The 9,384-nt window shown below is 54.4% G+C and overlaps 1 long non-coding RNA gene across 1 annotated transcript; it reads right to left on the minus strand.

Annotated features, from left to right (window-relative positions):
- Window positions 1-4,487: 4,487 nt before the first annotated feature.
- LOC102745514 (uncharacterized) lies at window positions 4,488-9,384 on the minus strand. Its single transcript, XR_014138365.1, has 2 exons — window positions 5,984-9,384; window positions 4,488-5,317 (listed from the first exon to the last, which is right to left on the minus strand). It is a non-coding gene; the product is annotated as an uncharacterized LOC102745514 (long non-coding RNA).

A 9,384-nucleotide genomic window follows, 5' to 3' on the forward strand; every position in this document is an offset into this window, starting at 1 on the left:
CAACAGAATGCAGCTTCTCACCTCAGGGCTGAACCGCTAAGTCTTTTGATATCCAGGAGCCCTCTGTGAGCCAGGCAGAACGGCCCCCGGAGCCTTCAGATTCCCTCAGTCTAGAGGCTCAGGTGATCCAGGCGGGGGCCCTCAGGCTTCACTGGTCCCAGGATTCTGCCCCCGCCCCTCAAATAGCTGTGTCCCTGAAATTCAATCACAAGGGAAACCACTGAGATTGGGGGTTCAGCACAAGAATATCCAGATGCCCTTCATTCCTCAGGTCTTAGCTGTGAGGGGGAGAAGAGCACTGGATTCCAAGGAAAAAAGACTACGGCCTGGCCCCTTATAAGAAGCCTATCCACCACCCCTCGCCTGTGGCGCCTGTAACAAAGCCATTCTACAGCTGGGCTCTTGAAAGAGGCAGATCTTGAAAGGAGCGCATTGTGCAGGTCCTGCTCCCTAAACCCTGAGCCCAAGTTCTTTAGTCTCACTTCCCAAAGCCCTCCACCCAGTGGCCTCCATTCCAGAGCTAGAGCTTAAACTGTTAATGGCCCGGCACGTTTGCTTCTCAACAGAAATTGACATTTCTAGATATTTCATTGGGGGTTCTCTTAAGAGTTATTAAGTAACCCCATCATCCCATAAAGAATTTCTGAACAATGTCAAGCTGGTAACAAGCAACAGCAACTGGAGCTATGAATTAAGCAAAGAATAAGGCAGTATTGATGAAGAGAGAGGGCTTCCAGCAGCACTGTCAAATAGATACAAATGCAAGCCATATAATGTATCTTTTTTAAAGTAAAAAGAAATAGATGGAATTGATTTTAATAACATTTCATCTTATTTTTTATATATTTTACTTAACCCAGTATATCAAAAATATTATTTCAACATGTAATCAATCTAAAAAATTATTAATGCTATATCCTCATGCAGTTTACTCATTTCCCTTAGCCCCACTCAGGCTCAATCCCAGAGGTAGTATTTCCATCTTATGGACTGCTGCCAGGCCCATCCGTTTTTAGTACGTGATGCATCCAACAGAACCCAAATCATAATGGACAGTTTCAGATGTCCCTTTTGGTGTACGGTGGTCAAGTGTTCTGTCTCTACCAGAGCCTGGTAACATGCTAGAAACTGTTTCTCAGAAGGTGTGTAATTCGCTGTTGCTGATAGCGCGGCCCTGCCGTGGCCTCCCAGGGGCCTGCTTCGGGATTCTCCCACTGGGACTTGCCATGAGCTCTGTACTACATCTTTCCCCGTCCCCATTGCTGACACTCCCAACACCTCCAGCTTCCAGGCACGGTAGCCTGGCCCTGTTGCAGAGCCTCTGTTGTGGGACCTACCTGCAGCCGGCAGCTCTACACCTCACCCAGAATACTGTGTTGTCCCTGAGCCCAAAGACACTGTGCTTTCCTCACGGCGGCAAGAGATACAAGATACAACAATTTCTCTTACTCATTACTTTCACTTTCTTTCCCTGGCCACTGAACCCCTTAAAAACTTCATTAAAGGGGCAGGTCCTTAAATCTTCATCGGTTTTCTATGCTACACTCTGGAGTGTGTGTGACTGTGCCATGGCCTCCAGGATAGGACACCTCTTACTCATCCTGCCTGATCAGCACGGGGTCATTGATGTAATGGATCAGTGTGATGTTCTGTGGGATATCCACATGGCCCTGATCTCTTGAGATGACATTAAGACAGAGGGCAAGGCAGTTTACACAACCCTGAGGCAAAACTATAAGTGAGTATTATTGTCAATCCCATGTGATTATGAACTGTTTCTGATCCCCTTTTCTAATTGGAATGCAAAAGAACACATTGACCAAATGACTGCAGACCACATACCTAGGGCCTTACTAATCAGCTCTAGCAGTGATCCCGTCTCTGGCACAGCATCAGCGAGCGCGGCTCCTCCTTGGCGCAGCCAGAGGCAGTCCAGCTAGTCCTCGTCCGGGATCCGTCGGATTCACGCAGAGGTCAGGTGGGTGACTTAAATGGAGAAACAGTAGGGACCACCACCCCTTCATCCTTGAAGTTGTTAATGGTGGCATTACTTTCTGCCATATCCCCTGGTATGAGATTTTTTTATTTACTATTTGGGGCAAGGCAAGGGAGCCGGGAGAAAGCAGTTTCAGAAGCTTGCACTTGGCTTTCTCTCCTATGATTGCTCCCACGAAGTAAGCCAGTGACCTGATGTGGGGGTCACTGCCCCTGTCAGAGCACGTGAGTTCTGACTAAGCACTCAGGTACAAGGGACTGGTGGCAGCTTCGGACCCAGCCAGACCTTAGCCGTGACTCTCCTCTTCCCTGACCTCCAGGGGCCCCATTCTGAAAAAGGGCCCATGACGATGCTTTGAGTCTCAGGTGTTCATGTCAGCTAAAACTCCGGTGTCTACTAGTCCCTTTTCTCTAGTGAACAGTCCCCCAAATAGTTTTCTCTGGGAGAAAACTTCAGGAATCACCGTACATACTTGCTGCACTTTTGCAAGGTCCTTCCTCCTAGACCCCTGGTCCCTCTTTAGACTACGGGTTCCAGATCTGCAAATTGGCTCAGGCCTGGGAACTGAGCAGGGGACCAAGGCTTTCCATTGTGCCTGCCCCCTGCACCTCCATTCCTGTCTGCTTTTTTCATTATAGTTATTAAGCAGAGCCTTACTGGCTGCCGGTTTGCCCGTAGGGACACCATGCTCCCTGTGCCTTCTCCACAACTTTCTGTGCGTTGAACCCCTTTGCCTACCCCTCCGCCATTACTGGCCTTACATAATATATCCATTCCAGCCCACCCACTTCTGCCAGCTTCTTTTATTTCTTCTTTACCATCTGCTAGGAAAACTCCGGTATTTCCATTTCACTGAGTGCTGGCCACTGCTTTTTCCAGACTTCTAAGAGCCACCCCCAGCAGAATCTGCCCTATCACCTCGTGTCCCATCCAGGGTATTAAATCTGTGTCTCAAGAAAGTGCCCCCAAATCCATGAATTCTTGCTTATCCAGTCTTACATTCCAGCCCCCTTAATCAAGCGTTCCCAAAATCCAATTCCAGGAGCATTCCTCTAGCTCCTGCCAGTGTCTGTCTGTGGTAGTTACTATTCTTTCATGTATACTCTCTTTCCTTCACTAGCAGGCCCAGTATGTCTCCAGCTGGATTATTCTGGAATTCAACCCCTAATTACGGTCCTTGGCTAGCAGGGGAGAAAGTGGGGGCCACTCCCGAGAAGGTACCTGTTGCCCGGCAGGGGTGAGGCCTCTGTGGCATCCGTGAGCACAGCAGAGGTGCTGGCTCTTAGGAGGAGGGGGGGCCAACTCTGTAAGCCTAGAGGGTCAGGAAGGCTGCAGCACTCGCATCCTCCGGGGCCTCCATCCTGATGTCTTTATCTCGCATTGCAGGGTTCCAGACTTTCCCCACCAGGGCCTGACCTTCACATAACTACCTTGGCTGAGCATTCATACTTATCTGTGCAACTCTTATCTTCAGCCTGCCACTCAGCTATGTCTGTCCTCCACTGCCAGAGATAAGTGCTTCTTTGTCAGCTTCCATGGAGGCTTGCAGGCTGGCACACTTGCCCAGCAACTGCTTTTACGTGGCCAGTGGTCCCTCTGCAGACCATCAGCCTGCGCTCACGGTAACCAGCCAATTTGGGGGGCATTGTTCCACCTCCCTCCCCGCCGCCTTATTTTTTAAATGCCTGGATGATCACACCTACCATAACATTCCCCTCCCCTAGGATGTTTCCCGGGGTCCTCACCAGTGAACTCTTCAGCATTTGAGCCACTACCTTGCTCTAGGGACTATATGGCACCCCATCAACCAGGATGGCATCCTCTTCCCCATCCCCTCTGAGACAGTCCCAAATCCCCATCTTGCCACTGTTTCCTCGGACCACTTGTGGTGGTCCTGGTCCTTCTACAAAGATAGGACTCGCTATGTGCAAAAGACTTACGGGGGGGGAGCACGCATGAGGGAAGATGAGCAGGGCACAGTTCGGCGGCAGGTTGGGATGTAGGTTTGACCCCTGTGAACAAGAGACAGAAGGATGGAAGGTGGAATGGAAGAGTCTGAGGCTGCAGTTCGGATCTAGAAGGAGCAAGGCCAACGGGGAGCCCTTGTGCCAAGACCGTCTGTCAGAGAAACCTTGTATCTCCCAAGAAGGAACCCACCTTAGTCATTGGCCGAGAGCAGCCTGTGGGCCTCAGCGCAAACCCTGAGGATATCAGAGCGCAGCCACAGGGGCCAGTCTGAAATCTGAGAGGTGCATTTTCACGGCCACCACCCAGGTTCTAGGGGTTTCTCTCCATTGGAGCTCTAGACCCAAAGGAACAAAGGTGTCTGCATTTCCCACCTGACGGCAGTATATACAGAAGCTCTCAGCTCTGTCACGTACTAGCTTTTTTGGCCTAACTTCTCTAGCCTTATATTCCTCACCTATAAAATGGGAATAGAAGTTGTGATGATATGTATGAAAGTACCCAGCACAAATGAATTCTCAATATATCATTTGATTGAATCAGATTTATTCAAATACGTAACAAACACCTAGTACAGGCTGGGTCCCGAGGAGTCTCTGGATGAGTAAGAGACAGACATGCCCAAAGAGTCAGAAAGAGACAGACCGTCTGTGGTGTGCAGAATAATGCCCACCACCCCCGAACACATCACGGCCACATCCCCAGAATTTGTGAACATGCTACCTGATGCGGCAAAGGAGAATTAAGGTTGCAGATGAAATTAAGTCTGCGGGAATCAGCTGACCTCAAGAGATCTTCCTGACGCACCCAGCGTCATCACAAATGTCCTTATAAGTGGAGGAAGGAGGCGGAAGTGAGTGACAGAGAGACGCAACACAAGAGACATGGCCAGTCACTGCAGGCTTTGAAGATGGAAGGGGCCAAGGAATGTGGGCAGCCTCTGGAAGCTGGAAAAGGCAAGAAAACATCCTCCCTCAAAGCCTCCAGAAGGAATGCAGCCCTGCAAACACCTGGAGGTTTGCCCAGTGAGACCCATTTGGACTTCAGACCTTCAGAACCGTAAGATAATAAATCTGGGTTTTTTATTTTGTTACATAAGTTAACACATTTATTACAGGCTAGCGATGTTTCAAATGGTGGAGCTTCTACTGGTCTTTCAACTCCTCAGTCTTCAGATGGCGGACTTTACTGTGATGGCAGGAATGGTTCTGTGGGTCCAGGCACCACCTGTCTTAGGTTTTCAGGCACGAACCCCGACGCCAGATCCCCGCAGCTCGTCTCTTTGTCTTGGTTTTGCCACAGGAGGAACAGGTGTACTTGGCATGCTGGCTTATTTCAGCTTTCCTCACCATTTTCCTGAGGGAGGCACCACAACAGATCCCACATTTAGCAGCAATCCTGCCCTTCTTGGTGCGCTTAGCCATGTCACCACAGACAACAGACGAGGGCATGCCTGCTCACACACGTGCCCACCCTAGTGACACAGGCCCACCTGTCACCTACAGTCCACCTGTTTCTGGCGACCTCTCTCAACATCCACATTTCCTAGGGGCAGCTGAGTTTGGCAGGTGGGGTTGGGGGTCCCTGCTGTGACCCCATCACTAGAGGCCTCACCAGTGGGAGGCAGCTGGAGGTCATTTCACTGTGGGGGCTTCAGTAGGCGAGGTGCCAGGGCAAGGCTGACCGGGCTCGCGTTTCCCCGAAACCTCCCTCTGTGGGATGGAGCCTACCATGAACGGGGCAGTCACCCAAAACCACAGAGGGTCCCATTATTCATTCAGTCAGTACATTTATTGGTACTTGCTGTGTGAGTGCCTGTTCCGAGACTACTTTGGACCCCAAGTCAAAGAAGCCATTACGCACACCTGCAAGGTCAGCTGTGCAGGTGGGGACAGCTAGGGGCTGGCAGAAAAATGGGAGGAGACCCTAGCCCAGCCCCGGGGCGTCAGAGAAGACCTTCCAGTGTGAAAAACTGACGTGACTGGAGTCGTTTGAAAACAGGGTCGCGAGAATCCGCCTCACCTGCCCGTGTTTGACCCGGGCAACGCGCCTGTTGTTTGCAATCGTCCACAGAGTCAACAGGACAGCAGGCCTCCTGGCCATAAAGCTGTTGGCTGTGGGCTTTGGGAAGACGGAGCAGGTCACTAAAGCATACCAGGAATAGTTCCGTTTGTTAACCCAATAGTCAATCAGTGTGCACCCCACAGCAGTGCGGCCTAGCAGCACCGAGTCACGGGATCCCCCCCTTCCTCTCTCTGGTGAAGCCCCTTGCTCTCGTCCGAAGGCAGGACACTTCTCTGGTTACAGCCAGAGTCTGTGCCCCCCCCACTGCAATTCTTGGGTCTCAAATACACACTCGTTTGCCTCTTGTTGTGGCTCTTCATTTTCAGGTTAACACCTGAATACATGACGTGGAGGCTGTCTTAGGACAAGAAGGAGCTGGCTGGGCAAAGGGGAAGGGAGGAGGGCAAGGAAAGGCAGTTAAGCCAGGACGGGACATGTGTTTAGAAAGCTCTGCCTGGTGAAGATGCGCAGGGGGACTGGGAAGGCGGGTGCAGCCAGGGGCTGTTGTGGTTGTTCAGATCTGAGAAGGCAGGCAGCGGGGCTGGAGAGACATACCCGAGGTGGCATGTGTAGAGGGGCCTACCTGCTGGGGACAGTGGGGAGAGAGGGGAGAGGGACAGGACTGTCAGGTTGGTGCCCGAGAGACCTGAAAACGGCCACAGCCTCCGAGTCCAGTGGAGGAAAGACGGCCAGGCAGACAGCAGAAGCCCGGGCCCTGGCCCCACGGGCAGGCCGCACACTTCCACAGGGGCCCTGCTGGGGGGGTGGGGGCACAGCACTGCCAGGCTCTGGGAGGGCTAGTGTCCCACAGCGTCAGGCAGGCGGCCCCCTGCCCAAGTCACAGACACACGGTGCGACTTGATGGAGAGAAATCGAGTAGCCACTCTGCTCTGCAGCTGAGGGCTCCCTGCTTTGGAGAGAGAGGTCGGATGCCCAGGTCGGACGGTAGTGTCTGATGGAGACGGGCTTGAACGCAGGCCTGAGCGACTATGTCCCGCTCTCACCCTCCCCAGCCATCATCCTTCAACCAGGCCAGTCTTGGCACCAGAGAAAGGAGATTAGCGGGGACCCGTGAGCGCCACCTCTCACCCAGCCAGGCCAGGCCACTTAGAGGGCCATCCAAGGCCAGGAGCACACTGCCATGACGTCACCCTCCTGGGGACTTGACCAGGACATCAAGTTTCCTCTGCAGGTGGAATGAGCTAGGGCCTCCAGGAGAGGACAGAGGGGCCCATAGCTGACTCAGCACCCTTACATTCTCTCCACACGGGCCACACACCCCACAGACCACCTGAGAAGCATATATCCCTGTCTGGAAGCGAGGGTTCCTGCCTCCCTGCCAAGAAGAGCACAGGCCTAGCCCAGCTCGTCCCCCACTGTCATACAGCTCAGCAAAGCTGGGCCTTCCAGGAAACGCACGCCTGGCCCGAAGAAATAAGAGTTCAGGGCTTAGAACAGGGACGTTCATGTGATCCTGGTGAGAGCTGGTCCTGTCTAAGCCTGTTTCCTCATCCGAAATATGAGGCTGGGCTCATTTACCCCAAAGCTTCAGCAGCTGTGACGCTCTTTCTGTGTCTGCTCTACAGTCTCTGGCCCCATCCCAGCTGAAGGGTTGGACACCAGATGCTTGGTCCCTGCAGAGAGCCCCCGACTCTGGCCTCGGAGATCCACCTCCTCACTCCCCGCAGGTCCCCCGAGGTTCGAGGTTCAGTGCAGCCCCAGCCAGAGGAATGTGAGCCATTCCCGGCATCTCCTCCCCTGTGGCCAGCCCAGAGAGGGTCTGGGGCCTCTGGGCCATTCTGACAGGAAATTAGCTGGGCCTGGCCTTCCCCACTACCAGCTGCTCTGCTGACCCTGACCCTGTGTTTTCTGAAACCCGATACTGCAAATTTCAGAGCCTCCTCTCCATTCCCAAGGAGGCCTGGGTGAGCTCTGTGTCTAACCTCCAGCCTGCATGAGGGTTAGCCTTCCTGCCCTGGGAACTCCAGCCCTGCCATGACCCTCAGCAGGCCCTACTCTGTCTAGGAGACTGGTGTCCCCATGTCTGAGGCTTCAGGCAGAGCCCATGTGCAGAGGGCCTACAACATGGAAAATGGCTTAGAGGGAGGCAAGTGGGAAGGGATGTGGAGAGACCACGTTAGGGGCTGTTGCGGTCCAGCAGATGAGTGGCCGTGGTTAGGATTAGGAAGGGGCAGTGAAGATGTGAAGAACTGGGCAGAGCCCAGAGCTATGGAGGCAATAGGAAGAAGGGGGGGCGGGCAGTGTTAGCCTGGCCATGGAGGCTGCAGGGAGAGGTGTCCGAGGCCCCTTAGTTTCTTGAGTTGCAAAGCCTCTTGCGGAGACAGGGAGCACCAGGGGCTGAGCAGCCCTGTCGCCCCAAGTTTGCCTTGGATCATACAGGCTAAGGTGACTTTCAGATGTCCTAGTGAGCATTTGGATAGAGAGAGGAATGAGCTGGAAATGCACACTAGGGAGGCAGGAAAGTAGATGGTAACCCAAGCTGAGAGGCGGACAGGGGTGCCACAGGCGGGAGTTCAGAGAAGAGAGCCAGCCTGCGCCCAAGGACACTAATGCTGAGTGGCCTGTGCGGGGTGGACCCGGAGGGAGCGGTGAGGAGCGGCCGAGAACCACCCAAGAATGCTGCGCCCGCAAGGAACGGAGAAGGGCGGTTCAAGGGGCCAGTGCTGGAAGCTGCTGGACGACTAGGAAGAGGAGGGTCCTGGGTCACTGACGACTTCAGGGCGCGCGCTCTAGGGGAGTGAGGGGCCGATTAGGCAGGCTGCAGTGGGCTGGGAGGCCGTGAGAGGTGCGCAGCAGAGCGGCCTGGGGAGAACTGCCCCGTGCAGCGGCAGGGGGGCTGTGGAGTCAGACAGGATCTGGCTTGTTCGCGTTTAGGGCGAGCGAGACGCGAGCGTGTTTACACGTAGCCGCCGAGGGCCCTGCCACCGAGGCGTTGATAGTACCGCGAAAGCAGGGACGACCCCCAGAAAGGTGGCCTGGAGCCCGCCGGGGCCTTGCGAAGGCGACTCCGCGCCTCAGGGGCCGAGCTAGAGGGACGGGCGAGCGCGGCCGCCGCGGGGCGCTGTACTCTCCCCGCCGCCAGGCCCCGGCCACGCTGCCCGGGCTCCCCGCCGCCCCCGCCCCGCGCACGCACGCACACGCACGCACGCGCGTCTTAAGGCTTGGGGAGCCCGGCATAAAACTCGGCTCCTAACGGGTCGTCTGTACTGGGGATGACGGACGTAGACAGTCACACACACGCTTCTCGTCGGGGTGTGGGTTTCCTTGAGAAGTCGGGTCGCGTCCAGCGCCAGGTTCCATCCGGAACGACGGCAAGCTACTGTTGCACTGAGCTTTCC

Source organism: Leptonychotes weddellii, chromosome 11 (genome assembly GCF_054177405.1).
Source record: "Leptonychotes weddellii isolate Sample4059 chromosome 11, ASM5417740v2, whole genome shotgun sequence".
NCBI lineage: Eukaryota > Metazoa > Chordata > Mammalia > Carnivora > Phocidae > Leptonychotes > Leptonychotes weddellii.